This window comes from Drosophila suzukii, chromosome X (assembly GCF_043229965.1).
Source record: "Drosophila suzukii chromosome X, CBGP_Dsuzu_IsoJpt1.0, whole genome shotgun sequence".
Lineage (NCBI taxonomy): Eukaryota > Metazoa > Arthropoda > Insecta > Diptera > Drosophilidae > Drosophila > Drosophila suzukii.
The window spans coordinates 27,312,512-27,328,083 of NC_092084.1; the positions used below are offsets into that span (position 1 = coordinate 27,312,512).

General features: G+C 47.6%; 1 non-coding gene across 1 annotated transcript; it reads left to right on the plus strand.

The window, feature by feature from the left end:
- The first annotated feature begins 615 nt into the window (after positions 1-615).
- Positions 616-794, plus strand: LOC118878700 (5.8S ribosomal RNA). Its single transcript, XR_005015226.2, has one exon. It is a non-coding gene; the product is annotated as a 5.8S ribosomal RNA (ribosomal RNA).
- Positions 795-15,572: the final 14,778 nt, after the last annotated feature.

Consider the following 15,572-nt stretch of genomic DNA (forward strand, 5'->3'; position numbering starts at 1 on the left):
CATTATTATAGTAATACAAATAAAATATTAAATTGCCAAAAATATGATCTATATATATAGATCAAATACAATTTCGAAAAAGCAAGTCGAAATATAATAATTGTAATAAGAAATATATAATATATAAATATATTATTGCAATAAATAAGAGAAATAAATAAGCAAGAAAGCAAAAGCAAACAAATAACAAATTCGAACAAGCAAATCGAAATTATTTGATATTATTATTATATTGTATATTAAATGCAATTAATAAAACACTGTGTGTATATGGACCATAATATACACGCGTTGCGATATGTATTGTTCATCTCAGTTATGCGCATACATTGGATAATGCAACAACCTAAAATGTACAATGTTGTACCTGATTAATACAGGTTAATGTTTTATATAAATTTCAATATATATCGCTAAAAAGTATTTAATACCGTAAATGCCATTAAAAAAATACTTGATATATTATTGGTTATATGAAACTAAGACATTTCGCAGCATTCGTTTTAGGTATAAAAATAAATTTATTGAAGGAATTGATATATGCCAGTAAAATGGTGTATTTTTAATTTCTTTCAATAAAAACATATATGACAAAATTAACAAACCAATATATAAAACTCTAAGCGGTGGATCACTCGGCTCATGGGTCGATGAAGAACGCAGCAAACTGTGCGTCATCGTGTGAACTGCAGGACACATGAACATCGACATTTTGAACGCATATCGCAGTCCATGCTGTTATGTACTTTAATTAATTTTATAGTGCTGCTTGGACTACATATGGTTGAGGGTTGTAAGACTATGCTAATTAAGTTGTTTATACAAATTTTATAATGAAATTTTATAAGCATATGGTATATTATTGGATAATAATAATTTAATTATTTTATTCATAATATTAACAAATATATGAAAAACATTATCTCACATTAGTAAATTAATTTGAATGTGAAAAACGAAGAGAAATATTTTCTTTTTCAATCAAATAATACTGAGAAATGTCTAGCATAAAAAATTTATCTAGAATTGTCTCTTATTAACGATTAGAAAATAGAAAGCCGTTGACTATATTATTATTCTTCGTTGATTCGTTAGACCAAACAAATGCCATACAAATATATATATATATAAATATAACGAATTTAATAAAATGTTTTATCATTATATATAAAGAATTAATTGCAAATAAAAGTTATACACAACCTCAACTCATATGGGACTACCCCCTGAATTTAAGCATATTAATTAGGGGAGGAAAAGAAACTAACCAGGATTTTCTTAGTAGCGGCGAGCGAAAAGAAATCAGTTCAGCACTAAGTCACTTTGTCTATATGGCAAATGTGAGATGCAGTGTATGGAGCGTCAATATTCTAGTATGAGAAATTAACGATTTAAGTCCTTCTTAAATGAGGCCATTTACCCATAGAGGGTGCCAGGCCCGTATAACGTTAATGATTACTAGATGATGTTTCCAAAGAGTCGTGTTGCTTGGTAGTGCAGCACTAAGTGGGTGGTAAACTCCATCTAAAAGTAAATATAACCATGAGACCGATAGTAAACAAGTACCGTGAGGGAAAGTTGAAAAGAACTCTGAATAGAGAGTTAAACAGTACGTGAAACTGCTTAGATGTTAAGCCCGATGAACCTGAATATCCGTTATGGAAAATTCATCATTAAAAGTGTAATATTTAAACAATATTATGATAATAGTGTGCATTTTTTCCATATAAGGACATTGCAATCTATTAGCATACAAAATATATCATAAAATATAACTTATAGTTTATTCAAATTAATTTGCTTGCATTTTAACACAGAATAAATGTTATTAATTTGATAAAGTGCTGATAGATTTATGTGAGTACAGTGCGTTAATTTTTCGGAATTATATAATGTCATAATTATCATTGATTTTTGTGTATATTATATGCACTTGTATGATTAACAATGCGAAAGATTCAGGATACCTTCGGGACCCGTCTTGAAACACGGACCAAAGAGTCTAACATATGTGCAAGTTATTGGGATATAAACCTCATAGCGTGTAACGAACTGATTTTGTGTGTCTGCTCGCTACGAGATTCGTGCGGCTAGCTCAGAAGATTGTGTGTTCGTCCCACCAAATTTATATGACGTGATTGCCCGTAGATCAGTGAGAAAACAAAGGGGTTCAAATGGTAACAGTGGGATTTATTCTCGTTGTATTAGTATAGCGGGTGTGTGGCTGGGCTGGCTTCGGTATCTCTTGGCTCTGGTTCCGCCGGCTGCTGGCGCTTCTCTTTCTGACTCCTCGACGCGTTGACTCGTCTTCCTCTGGATCCTGGGTCTTGGAACGCTCGTAGTGGCCGCCTCTGCTTGCTTGCCGACGCGCTGCCTCGGAGTCGCTTGTTGCGCCTTAGACCCGCAGAGAGTTCGGCCTTGTGGGCTTAGGGAAGCGTCACCGTTCTCAGACTAGGGTGAACAAGCCTTGCTCTCCAGGCCGACGCCTTTCGAGGCAATACCTGTCCCTTGCTCTGTCCCGGACGGTCCCGCTAGGTTCTTGCTCAGTTCGCGCTGACAGTCAAGGCTGCCGCCAGGAAGCTGTCTAGCGGTTCACTTCGCTTTACGCCTAGCGCAGACGAACGTTCCACCCGGCTTCACCCTAATGCGTGACGTCCGCGACGCTCCTGCGCTCCCCAAGGAGCTCCGCGCGGCGAGGGTAACGTGGCTGCCGGAAATGTCTGCTGGCGTCGCTGTCGATGTCCTCTGCGCTGTCTTCTGCTCAGTATCTCGTCGTTCTGGCACTCGGGGAGTTGGGTGGTCGCTGTTCGGGAACTTCGCCGGTAATCGCAGGGCTCTCCAGGCTGCCGCCTCTTGAAACCGCACATCGATCTACCGCTCGTCCGTCACGCCAGGTCCTGCTTGGTCGGGCAAGGTACGCTGGGTCGCAGGCAACTTTCCTCCCCAAGCTGACGGCTCTTCGTCGTAGGACTCTTTTGCTTGTCTCTGACAGACCCGCCGGGCGACTCGCCAGGGTGTGGTCGTGACAAAGTTAGAAAACAAACGCGTTGACTTAGCCGCGTGATGCCTTCCAGAACTCAGCCACCTCTGTCTCAATTCGGAGATTCCTGATGTCCCAATCCCGAACATCTCGACGTGGCGATCTTGCTCCTTGTGTGCTTCCCACGGCGCTGCTTCCGACGACTCGCTTGTTAGTAGCTCCCTCGTAGATTACTTGCTTGTCTGACTGTTTACTTGGTACTTTAACTGATCTTGAAGGTTTGACTCCTCGTGATCGACTGATCCAGCTGCCAGCGCTCTGCGGCCTTATATAGGGCCTCCGGGAACCGTTATTTCCCTTTTGCGCGCGTCCCGCTGGATCTCTCCACTCTGGGTCCAAAGTCCGTGCCTCCTGGATGACCCACTTGTCCTTCACGTACCGCTTCCAATAGATGCTCCATTCCGCTGATTCCCGTGCCGCTTGTGGCACGCCTGTGTGCCGCTCCACTGACGAGATGTGGTACTTCCTCTCCCGGTCCAAAGTTCACGGGAGAGTCCAAAGTCCGGTGGAGTTCCGTTATCCTGTTTTTGCACACGGCCCTCTTGCCTTGCCCGCGAAGTCTCCATTCTCCCTCGTTCTCCATGCTTGGTCTCCAAACTCTCTTGCTCTCCGTCCTTGGTCTCCAAACTCTCTCGATCTCCATCCTTGGTCTCCAAACTCTCTCGATCTCCATCCTTGGTCTCCAAACTCTCTCGTTCTCCATCCAAGTTTCCAAACTCTCCTCGCCGCGCCGTTATTACGCGAATTCGCCGCGTAACTGGTAAGTGGCCGGCCATCTGCTGCTGCTTCTATTTGTGGGGAGTTATTCAACTCCTCACATTCCCCCCTTACTTCGGGAAACATTTAGAACTTGTTTCTACCTCCGGCGTTTCCTTGCATGTCCTAGCCTTCGAGTCCTTGTGATTCCCGCGGCGCTCCCTCGTTGCTCCCTCGATGCTCCCTCGACGCTCTTAACTCCCTTGAGTTTCTATAGCGCTGATCATCCTCCTCGTAGCAACTTTAAATCTCCCGCGCCGATATTTCCCGTGTTTCCACTGGGACATCGATACTCATGGGCTATCGATCCCCAACTTGCTGCTCATTGCTGAGTTCTACTCCTTTTATTGGTTCCTCCGCCTGGTCACACCATTCGTGCGTGATCGATGTTTATTCGCATATCGATACCGACTGTGCGGCGTTGCCACCTGCTCGTTGCGATATTTCCACCTTGGCCGATGTTTCCATTTTCGTGTGCCCATCGATCGCACTATCGTCCAGTGCCAATCGATCGCCTATCGAGGCGCCGTTACATCGTTACATCTGGCGCCCAACGTGATTGTCCCAACAGTGAGAACACCACAGTAAAAATGGGAAAGAAGTGGATTTACCGCCTCAAGAAGGAAGACTTCCCCATGTCGCACAGAGGCTCAACGTCGCCCTGGAGGGCAGGCTAGACGACATGAGGAAGGCACTATCGGAATACTACTCCGAAACAGAGAACGATCCACAACTCGTCGACATCTGGGCCGAGCTAAAGGCGACATACTACGACAGAGCCGGCCCAAGCATTACGTGAACGAACGCTGAAGGGGACAACCTGGTGGCAAGCCTGAGCATTGACAACATGCAAAAAGAGGCCCACAGGAGAGAATCAAGCCAAGAAAAGAAAGCAGCAGCGCTGACCCCGAGACCAAGCCAGTCGGACTATGCAAAGGTCGCTAAGCAGGTCCGCGAATGGTCGTTCAGGTTCGACGGGGCGGAAAAACTATTCGAGTTCCTGGAGCAGGTAGAATGGTCCGCCAACACGTACGGTTTGGAGCTTGATATGATCCCTCGAGCGATGCCGGAGTTGCTAAAAGGAAGGGCTTTGAAATGGTTCATCGCCAACAATAATTCATTCAAACATATTTCCTGCCAATAGATTTCTTCACCAGGCTGGCGGACCAGGTCCGACAAAGGAAGCAAGGCTTCAGCGAGTCGTTCAAGGACTACATGATCGACATGCAGACGATGGTGAGGCCACTTAACTATTCTACGAAAAAGACGTTAAGGGTCATTAAAGAGAACTGCACCCCAAGCCTACGGATGTTCTTAAGAGCATACAAAGTGTCGGACCTGGACACGCTAATGATCCTAGCCGATGAGTACGAAGAACTTGAAAAGGAACGGGAAGTCTTCGCACAGGAGAACAAGTTCTCAAAGACAAAGTCGGCGTCACCAACACAGGTGACATGCAGGAGATGCGAGGAGGTAGATAACCAGGACCCACGAGGAAACGACCAATGGTCACCACCACGCCAAGCCAGACGACAGCAGGCAACAGACGCACCACGCGGAGGCCATTGGGCACCACCCCCACAACAACACAGACAGCCAAACAATACCTTGTGGAGGCCGCCAAGCAACACACAGAGGCCACAAAATGCCACCCATATCACAGACCCGCAAGAGGCCTGTCGAACGGACACTGGGCTGGAGGATGTCGAAACCAGCGGCTGTTATTTTGCTGGATATGCGGCAAGGTGGGTGTCAGGAGCGTCGATTGCTGCCAACGATCGGGAAATGGCCAGCGATCTCAGCCGCAGAGAGGCGAGCGGGGATCGCACAATGCCACCTCTCTAAACTAACGGGCAAGCTAGTCGAGGAGGAGCAGCAGTTGTCCGCAGCTGTGATGATTGGTGGGAACAGCTACAAAGCCACAATCGACACCGGAGCAACGGCAAGCTTCGTGAGCGAAGAATTGGCGGACAATATTGCTGCTCTAGGAAAGATTACAAAAACGAGACGGCAAGTTAGGTTGGCAGATGGAAGGTGCGGCGGAATTGATGCGCAGCTCGAGGTGGAGGTCAAATTCGGCAACAAACAAGTGACCATGAGCCTGTTGATTTTACCCGGAGTAGTGGATCCATTAGTGTTGGGATGGAACTTTCTGAAACAAGTCGGAACCGAGATAAGGTGTGCTGGACCAGCCAGGAACCGACACAATGGATGGCTTGAGGAGAAGCTATCAGTAGCAGTCGTTCAACAAGTAAACGAGTTGGACGATACTACAGCGTTCCTTGAAGCAGAGCTGGCAGACTTCAGCACAATGACGGGAACATCGAATATGGCAGAACACCAGATCAAAATGAAGGATGACAAGCCAAACAAGCAGAGATACTACCCCAAGAACCCGAAAATTCAAGGGGAAATCAACGTAAAGGTGGACGAGCTTCTCCAAATGGGGTTCATAGAGCATTCAAAGAGCCCATACAGCTCCTCCATCGTGATGGTGAAAAAGAAGACAGGCAAGTGGAGACTGTGTGTCGACTTCAGGCAGATCAACGCGAAGTCAGTTAAGGATGCCTACCCAATGCCTCGCATAAACTACATCCTGGACCAACTAAGGGAAGCGCGGTACATCAGCAGTTTGGACCTGAAGGATGGATACTGGCAAATCCCACTGGAAGAAAGTAGCAGGCAGTATACGGCGTTCACGGTACCAGGCAAAGGTCTGTTTCAGTGGAGGGTAATGCCGTTCGGACTTCACTCGGCGTCGGTAACGTTTCAGCGAGTTTTGGACCAAGTAATTGGACCCGAGATGTCACCTCGCGCATTCGCTTACCAGGATGACATAATAGTGATCGGTCCACGCTGGAAGAACACAAAAGAAACCTGAGAGAAGTGTTCCGGCGTCTAAAAGAGGCAAACCTGAGGCTGAATCCAGAAAAATGCCAATTCTTTAAAAAGGAACTACTGTACCTGGGACATCGAGTGACAAGCGAGGGAATAGGAACAGATCCAGAAAAAGTAGCCGCCATCGCCGAATTGGAACCGCCATCGACCGTCAAAGAACTTCGGCAATACCTAGGAGTAGCGTCGTGGTACCGCCGATTTGTACCAAATTATCCAGAATCGTCAAACCCCTGAATGACCTGCTACGCAAAGGCAGTAAGTGGGAGTGGACACCAGAGCACCAGATGGCGTTTGAGGAAGTAAAGGCAAGACTCGTGGCAGATCCGGTGCTAGCATGCCCGGACTTCAGTAGAACTTTCATCCTGCAAAAAGACGCCAGCGACTACGGCATCGGAGCAATACTGACCCAGGACACCGAAAAGGGTGAAAGAGTAATCTCCTATTCGAGACGAACACTGAACGGCGCGGAGAAGAATTATTCAACAACGGAGAAGGAGTGCTTGGTGATCGTCTGGGCGATCCGGAAGCTCAGGCCATATCTGGAAGGTTACCACTTTAAGGTAGTAACCGACCACATGGCCCTGAAGTGGCTCAACAGCATCGAAAGCCCTTCAGGAAGGATCGCCAGATGGGCCCTGGAGCTACAACAGTACGACTTTGAGATAGCGTACAGAAAGGGTCAGCTAAACGTGGTGCCCGACGCATTATCAAGACAACCACTACCAGAGACGCTAAGAGGATTAAAAGAGGCGTCGGCAACAATAACTTCAGGAGGGTGCAGCTGGATCAAGGACATGGGCGAAAAGATAAGGACCCAACCGCAGAAGTACCCGGACTATGTTATGGATGGTGAGACACTGTACAGAAACACACCTCACCGAGCAGGCAGTGAAGACGTCGCGTCATGGAAGATGTGCGTCCCAAAGTCGCTACGAGAAACAGTGTTGATGGAAAACCACGACGCACCGTCTGCGGGACACGTAGGATACGCGGCCGAGGAGCCCAGTCCGAGGAGCGAGGATGGGGACGAGCCATCCCCTCCGCGGTGGTTGCCAGAGGTACCACCCACTCCCCGCTACGAAGGGGAGTGGCTCACAGACGACGCTCGAGACGGCGACGGAGGAGCACCGTTGGCCACGCCGCCGTGGAGGCCGGCCCGGCCACCCACACCGCGATACATCGAGCCACAGCGACCGGAGGAGCAAACGCCAAGCGAAGAGTCGACCGCGCAGCCGATGCCACAACCGCAGAAGGAGGAAGTCCACCAGGCACGGGCGGAGGAGCCGTCGGTGGTGCGGACGGAGGTGCCGGCCACGCACGTGAGCCACAGCACACGGGCGTTCGTGGCCGAGGGCGTGCGGTGGCGGCAGCAGACGCTGGTATGGACGTGGCCCGAGGGGCCCGCGACAGGACCGACGAAGGAGGAGCCCAGGATATGGGAGGAGGGGGTACCCAAGGTGAACCCTCGGGACCCCCGGACGAGAAGCCGACAGGATGCATGGGTCCCGCCGACACCGGCAAGGACGGGGGAGGCGGAGTCGCTGGAGAAGGGACCGTGGGTGTGGCCCGAGCCACCGGCCACCCAAAGACCTCCGTTGCAGCGTCAAGCTTCGACGCCCGGATCGACGCGCCCGCGGCCGCAGTTCATGCGGCAAGTATGGGCCCCGGAAGAAGGCGGTTGGCGCGAGGTCGCCAGGAGCGAGTGGCCGGAGGGAATTGAGGAGGCACCCGCGGTCGCGACGGCACGGCGGAAGGGCGGCAGGCGTTGCGTCCTGGTCAGCGAAGGCGGAAGGAGGTACCGGGTGAGGATCGGAGTCGCGGGCATCCGGGTGTTCACTCAATAAATAAACGAAAAAAAAATCAAAAAAAAAAAACAAGGGTTTCCCAAGTAACAAGAGAAGGGGGTACGGGGCCAAGAGTTTGATTGGGGGTGGCTGGAAGAAGAACGGGGCATGCATGGGCCACTCCAGCAACCTGTAAGTCAAATGGTCTTAGTACAGGAAGAAGAAATGAACGTCAATTACTTACCTGCTGTCCCGGTTGCAAAGTGAATGCGAAGTCCTCTCCGCACCTGCTCTCGAAAGCTGCCAATATGGAGTCAGATGCTGCCAACAGAGGACGAGTGAAGGGCGAGAGACGACGAAAGGATGAGATGAGAAGGAGTGAAGGAAATGCAAAGAAACTTTCCTATGAAAGTTGCAAAATCACCACGAGCCAGGGAAGGGGGCGCCTCGATAGGCGATCGATTGGCACTGGACGATAGTGCGACCGATGGGCACACGAAAATGGAAAAAATCGGCCAAGGTGGAAATATCGCAACGAGCAGGTGGCAACGCCGCACCGTCGGTATCGATATGCGAATAAACATCGATCACGCACGAATGGTGTGACCAGGCGGAGGAAACATGGAAAGGAGTGAGACGCAGCAATGAGCAGCGAGCTGGGGATCGATAGCCCATGAGTATCGATGTCCCAGTGGAAACACGGGAAATATCGGCGCGGGAGATTTAAAGTTGCTACGTGGAGGATGACCAGCGCTGTAGAAACTCAAGGGAGTTAAGAGCGTCGAGGGAGCATCGAGGGAGCAACGAGGGAGCGCCGCGGGAATCACAAGGACTCGAAGGCTAGGACATGCAAGTAAACGCCGGAGAGTAGAAACAAGTTTTGAATGTTTCCCGAAGTAAGGGGGGAATGTGAGGAGTTGAATAACTCCCCACAAATAGAAGCAGCAGCAGATGGCCGGCCGCTTACCAGATACGCGGCGAATTCGCGTAGTAACGGTGCGGCGAGGAGAGAGTTTGGAGACTTGGATGGAGAACGAGAGAGTTTGGAGACCAAGGATGGAGAGGGAGAGAGTTTGAAGACCAAGGATGGAGATCGAGAGAGTTTTGAGACCAAGGACGGAGAGCGAGAGAGTTTGGAGACCAAGCATGGAGATAGAGAGAGAATGGAGACTTCGCGGGCAAGGCAAGAGTGCCGTGTGCAAAAACAGGATAACGGAACTCCACCGGACTTTGGACTCTCCCGTGAACTTTGGACCGGGAGAGGAAGTGCCACATATCGGCAGCGGAGCGGCACACAGGCGTGCCACAAGCATCAGGGGAAACAGCGGGACTGCAGCAGTCGGCGGAGCATCGATTGGAAGCGGTACGTGAAGGACAAGTGGGTCAACCAGGAGTCACGGACTTTGGACCCAGAGTGGAGAGATCCAGCGGGCCATGCGCAAAAGGGAAATAACGGTTCCCGGAGGCCCTATATAAGGCCGCAGAGCGCTGGCAGCTGGATCAGTCGATCACGAGGAGTCAAACCTTCAAGATCAGTTAAAGTACCAAGTAAACAGTCAGTCAAGCAAATAATTTACGAGGGAGCTACAACCAAGCGAGTCGTCGGAAGCAGCGCCGTGGGAAGCACACAAGGAGCAAGATCGCCACGTCGAGATGTTCGGGATTGGGACATCAGGAATCTCCGAATTGAGACACAGGTGGCTGAGTTCTGGAAGGCATCACGCGGCTAAGTCAAGGCGTTTGTTTCCCAACTTTGTCACGACCACACCCTGGCGAGTCGCCCGGCGGGTCTGTCAGAGACAAGCAAAAGAGTCCTACGACGAAGAACCGTCAGCTTGGGGAGGAAAGTTGTCTGCGACCCAGCGTACCTTGCCCGACCAAGCAGGACCTGGCGTGACGGACGAGCGGTAGGTCCATTTGTGGTTTCAAGAGGCGGCCGCCTGGAGAGCCCTGCGATTACCGGCGAAGTTCCCGAACAGCGATCGTCCAACTCCCCGAGTGCCAGAACGACGAGATACTGGTCAGAGGACAGCGCAGAGGACATCGACAGCGACACCAGCAGACATTTCCGGCAGCCACGTCACCATCGCCGCGCGGAGCTCATTGGGGAGCGCAGGAGCGTCGCGGACGTCACGCATTAGGGTGAAGCCGGGTGGAACGTTCGTCTGCGCTAGGCGTAAAGCGAAGTGAACCGCTAGACAGCTTCCTGGCGGCAGCCTTGACTGTCAGCGCGAACTGAGCAAGAACCTAGCAGGATCGTCCGGGACAGAGCAAGGGACAGGTATTGCCTCGAAAGGCGTCGGCCTGGAGAGCAAGGCTTGTTCACCCTAGTCTGAGAACGGTGACGCTTCCCTAAGCCCACAAGGCCGAACTCTCTGCGGGTCTAAGGCGCAACAAGCGACCCCGAGGCAGCGCGTCGGCAAGCAAGCAGAGGCGGCCACTACGAGCGACCCGAGACCCAGGATCCAGAGGAAGACGGGTCAACGCGTCGAGGAGCCAGAAAGAGGAGCGCCAGCAGCCGGCGGAACCAGAGCCAGGAGATACCGGAGCCAGCCCAGCCACACACCTGCTGTACTAATACAACGAGAATAAATCCCACTGTTACCATTTGAACCCCTTTGTTTTCTCACTGATCTACGGGCAATCACGTCATATAAATTTGGTGGGACGAACACACAATCTTCTGAGCTAGACGCACGAATCTCGTAGCGAGCAGACACAAAATCAGTTCGTTACAAGGTCCACCCGGGCAGAGATCCGCTGTACCTGGGTAAGGCTGACTTAGAACAGGCGGTCGCCACTTGCCTGAGCTCACCGTTTGAGACTGAGTTTCTTGATAGCTCGGGCTCCCAGCCAGATTGACTCTCGGCATGGTTCGAATGACACCTTAGTCCAGCCCGGGGTGAGATGAGTTGTGTGGATAGGGAAGAGGTAGGTTCAAGGAGTGTGGGAAGGGGGTATGTCTGAGCTATTTGTTGGAGGCGGCAGCACAAGCGCGACGTCGGTACTGCTACGGCGCAGATACCCGCTGACTGTCCGGGGCTACTTATTTACGCTTCGTGTTGGGGGCTTGGCGTTAGCCGGGCCGTATCCAACTTCCACGCTTACTCGTAGCTACCCTGGAGAAACAGGGCGCTCGCTAGCCTCGGTAGCCTTCAGCTCGGCGCCCTCCGAGCCATCCCACTAGCTCTTTGGCCGAAGTAAACAGGATACTTTTGTTGTCGGCTGGTTTTTCCTTTTTGGTCATATTTAATTTTTCGTTTTCCCTCGTTGAAATTCGTAATTCCCTTTTTAATAGTTCCACTTCTCGCATCATTAAATCCCATTTCATGTCTTCGTAGTCCTGGTTAATTTTGTTCAGATTTTGTTCATATGAAATTCCTTTATTTACTTTTGACTTAGTTGCAGATGTAGTCATCCTAAGTATTCTTCGTTCTCGCTTTCGTATGTCGTCTCGGCACTTACTTGTTTGAATTTCTATTGATTATTTCCATTGTTTCCATTTCGTACCACTTTATTCTCAGTTTTCTTCTTGTTAACATTTATTTTCGCTGCTTCGTTGATCTCGTTTCTTTCGTTGTTCATACATCCATCTTTGTCTTGCATTTCATAACCTTGTTGCTTTTCGTTGTCTGGCTTATCGTTGTCTTTCATTTCGTTATAGTGATTTCCTTGTAGTTCATTTTCTTTCGTCTCGCACTCCTTTCCCTTCTCTTTGTTCTCGTCATCCTTACGGCTTGGTGATGCTAATGGTTTTACAGTTGCGTCAGCTTCTCGAACTTTTCTTTCTTCTTCATTGTCTTTCATTTCGTCTTCTTTTTGTTCCTCTATGTTCTCGTTGTCCTTATGGCTTGGTGACGCTAATGATTTTACAGTTACATCAGCTTCTCGAACTTTTCGTAAACGTTGAATTAATTCTGGTTTATTACCAGTTAAAGGTTGTTTTAAATAATTTTAATTTTCTGGTTCTTCACATGCGTGTGTTCTTGGCACAGTTCCGACGAAAAAGTGTTTTTTTCTCATCCGCGTTTCAAGGTTGCCACACATTTTTTACGTTCTGCGTTGCCAGATCGCATACTTAAATTTAGTATTTTATATACTGTACATAGTTTTACAATAAATACTTAATATATCTTGTTTATATGCTTGTCTTATAATCTAATTTTAAATATTGGTTGTTGTTTAAGATATTAACAAAGAATTATCTTACATGTTTTTAATTGCTTAACAAATTTAAATATCGTCCTCAACAAAGGGTGCGAAATTACGTGCTTATCGTAAGCTGTACGATTATTTAAAGCTATTTACGGACAAGCTAGCTGTGGTCATTACTTGGCGTGGAACTGCGGAGAAACCCAGCATCCAACGATTCTCAACATATTTCATTGTAAAAGTTAATGGTTTCTAGTTTACTTTTACTTTGGCTGAACAAAAAACAATTTTTGTTTCCGTTTCTTTTAGAAATGGTTATTAATAAATTTCTTACGTAGGAGCTGAACCTAAATAACATTGTTCAGCAAAATATTCTACATGCCAGGGACCGGGTATACAAGCGGACAAAGCCCTTATACACAAAATAAATGCAAAATATTGAAAGTATAAAAAAATATGTTTTTATTCAAGATTTTCCAATTGGGGAAGAGTCTTCTAGGTATCTTCTACAAGCATATGTGAAGTCTCTTCTGAGTGACTTCCAGAAGTGACTACGGCGACACTTCCAGAAGTTACTTCGGCGATATCGTATTCGTATCGCGGGAGTGACTCCCGTCGGGAAGAAATGTGCCACTTCGGCGGCATGTTTTATTTTAATCAGATATTTCGTATTCTTTGCTTCACTAATTATTTAAATTTGTAATTTAAATTGAATTTCCGCCAAAACAAAGGAATAACTACGCCAAGTTTTTTAAAGCTTCGTGATATGCATTTAAAACTATCTATCTCACTTAATCGTACCCATACTTAAATTATATAATCCTGTATGTTCAGTTGTAAGATATGCGTTCACAATTATTTACATTTTTAGCTGGTAATAAAACCTTTATAATGAACTAAATTAGCTGTCTGTTGCCGCAGCTAGGATGATTCCGCGATAGGGTAGCTTGCATTTGAAGGGATCGTTCTGCCAATGGTTGGGTGGGCATTAAGGGACCACGGAAACATCTAGAGAGGTGAATTTGAGACTCGGCCAGGGTAATGGCAAATTTTTTGACTTTCTTTTTGATTTTTATGTGGTGTTGCTCATTTCCGAGTTGTCTTGTCCAGCTCATGAAATTAGTTTTCAATTACCATTAATAATGGGCACTTCATGGGGTCAAGCATTTTTATCCACTTCCACAGCCGATAAGCAGCCAGCCGAGCAAACACGCGTGCGCTTGATTTTCATGGTACCACCTCCGTTTGAATTTTATTTGAATGTGGGAGTTCGTTACAAGACATTCTAACCTATGACTTTTAAATTGCTTTTAAATGTACATTATTTATACGCACAGTTTTGTTTTTAAGCCTAGTACTCAGATCGGCTAAGTGTTTCACTAGTCGAAAAATCCTATTCTTTGTAGTGTGACCGAAGTTTTCAAAGTTCACCCGCAATGCATGTGGCATGGTCTTGCTGTCAAGAAGCTGTGCTTGTTGCTAAAAGCCTAGTACTCAGATCGGCTAAGAGTTTCACTAGTCGAAAAATCTTATTCTTTGCAGGGTGACCGAAGTTTTCAAAGTTCACCCGCAATGCATGTAGCATGGTCTCACTGTCAAGCAGCTGAGCTTGTTGCCAAACGGAAAACAAATCAATTAAAGAAATTTACAAAGGAGGAGTCTGCTGGTACACAAAGAAATTTAAATAAAATTAAATGGAATGTTCATTTATGTAAATTAGTAGTTTAAAGCTTTCTTCTCGTCCCATGGATGCTTCGCCATCTTTCCCGCTCCACCGCAGTACAGCTCCGAGTCCCAATCGGCATATTGGACCTTGAGGAAGTGGGAGAACGGGGTTGAGCCACTGATGCTGCAGGCAGTCGCCCAGCATCCTGGCAGTGTCTGAAATGGCTTGTCCAACTGTTCCTCAGCGGGCGCCCTATTTTCCTCCTCCCTATAGAAGCCAGAGGGTCCTCCAGCTCCGCTTAAGCTGCCATGTAGCTGGTGGTGGTGTCCGGAGTCGTAATGGAGAGGTCGTCGGAGATCGTATTACTGGTGGTTCTGCTAAAAAGATACTTCTATTAGTACAACGCAACCAAACGGCGTTCATCGAAAATTCACTCGCGAAATCTGGTATTTTTTCGGGTATTTCCTTAACTGATCTGAGTACAGCGCTGAAAAACAGACCCGACGAAAAGCGTTAGCTGCATATTTGCCTCTCGCTCACTCCTATGGTTAGCTCGAGGTTTTCGTCAATCTGAGTACTAGGCTAAACGGAAAACAAATCAATTGGAGCAATTTAAAAAAGAAATGTGCTGGTGCACAGAGAAATTAAAATAAAAATAAATGAAATGTTCAACGAATGTTTTTATTTATGTAATTTAGAAGTTGAAGACTTCCTTCTCGTCCGACGGATGCTTCGCCATTTCCCGCGCCATCTGTAGTCCAGCTCCGAGTCCCGATAGGCTAAAAATTTCAAAAAATAGCACGCATTAAGCGCTTATTTGAGCACCCTTTTGAGCGCATTTTTGAGCAGCAAAAAAAAGCACACGTTGAGCGCTCGTTTAAGCAGCAATAAAGCACATGTTAGGCACCTTTTCATCGCGTAGCAGCAAATATATTTACAGTTATATTTAATTTCTATATATTTTTTTAATTTATTTAGATCTTTATTTTAAAATGTTGTCTCGGGGGTTTCCGGTCCTAACGAAGTCGTTGGCACCTCCTCGCCTGCATCTGGGGGCGGCGTTGCCTTTTTTTTGGTGCAGCTCAAATCCTTCACGCACCGCATTGCCTTCTGCAGCGCCTTTTCGGGAGGCTCCGAGGGCTCCACCAGAGCGATTGCATCTAGTATTAGAAGAAAAATTAGTTTTGAAAATAGAACGAGACGAGAATAAAAACGAGTGACCGAAAGTAATCGTTATTTTTAAGTTTTATTTATAATAAAGAATATGTTATCTTTT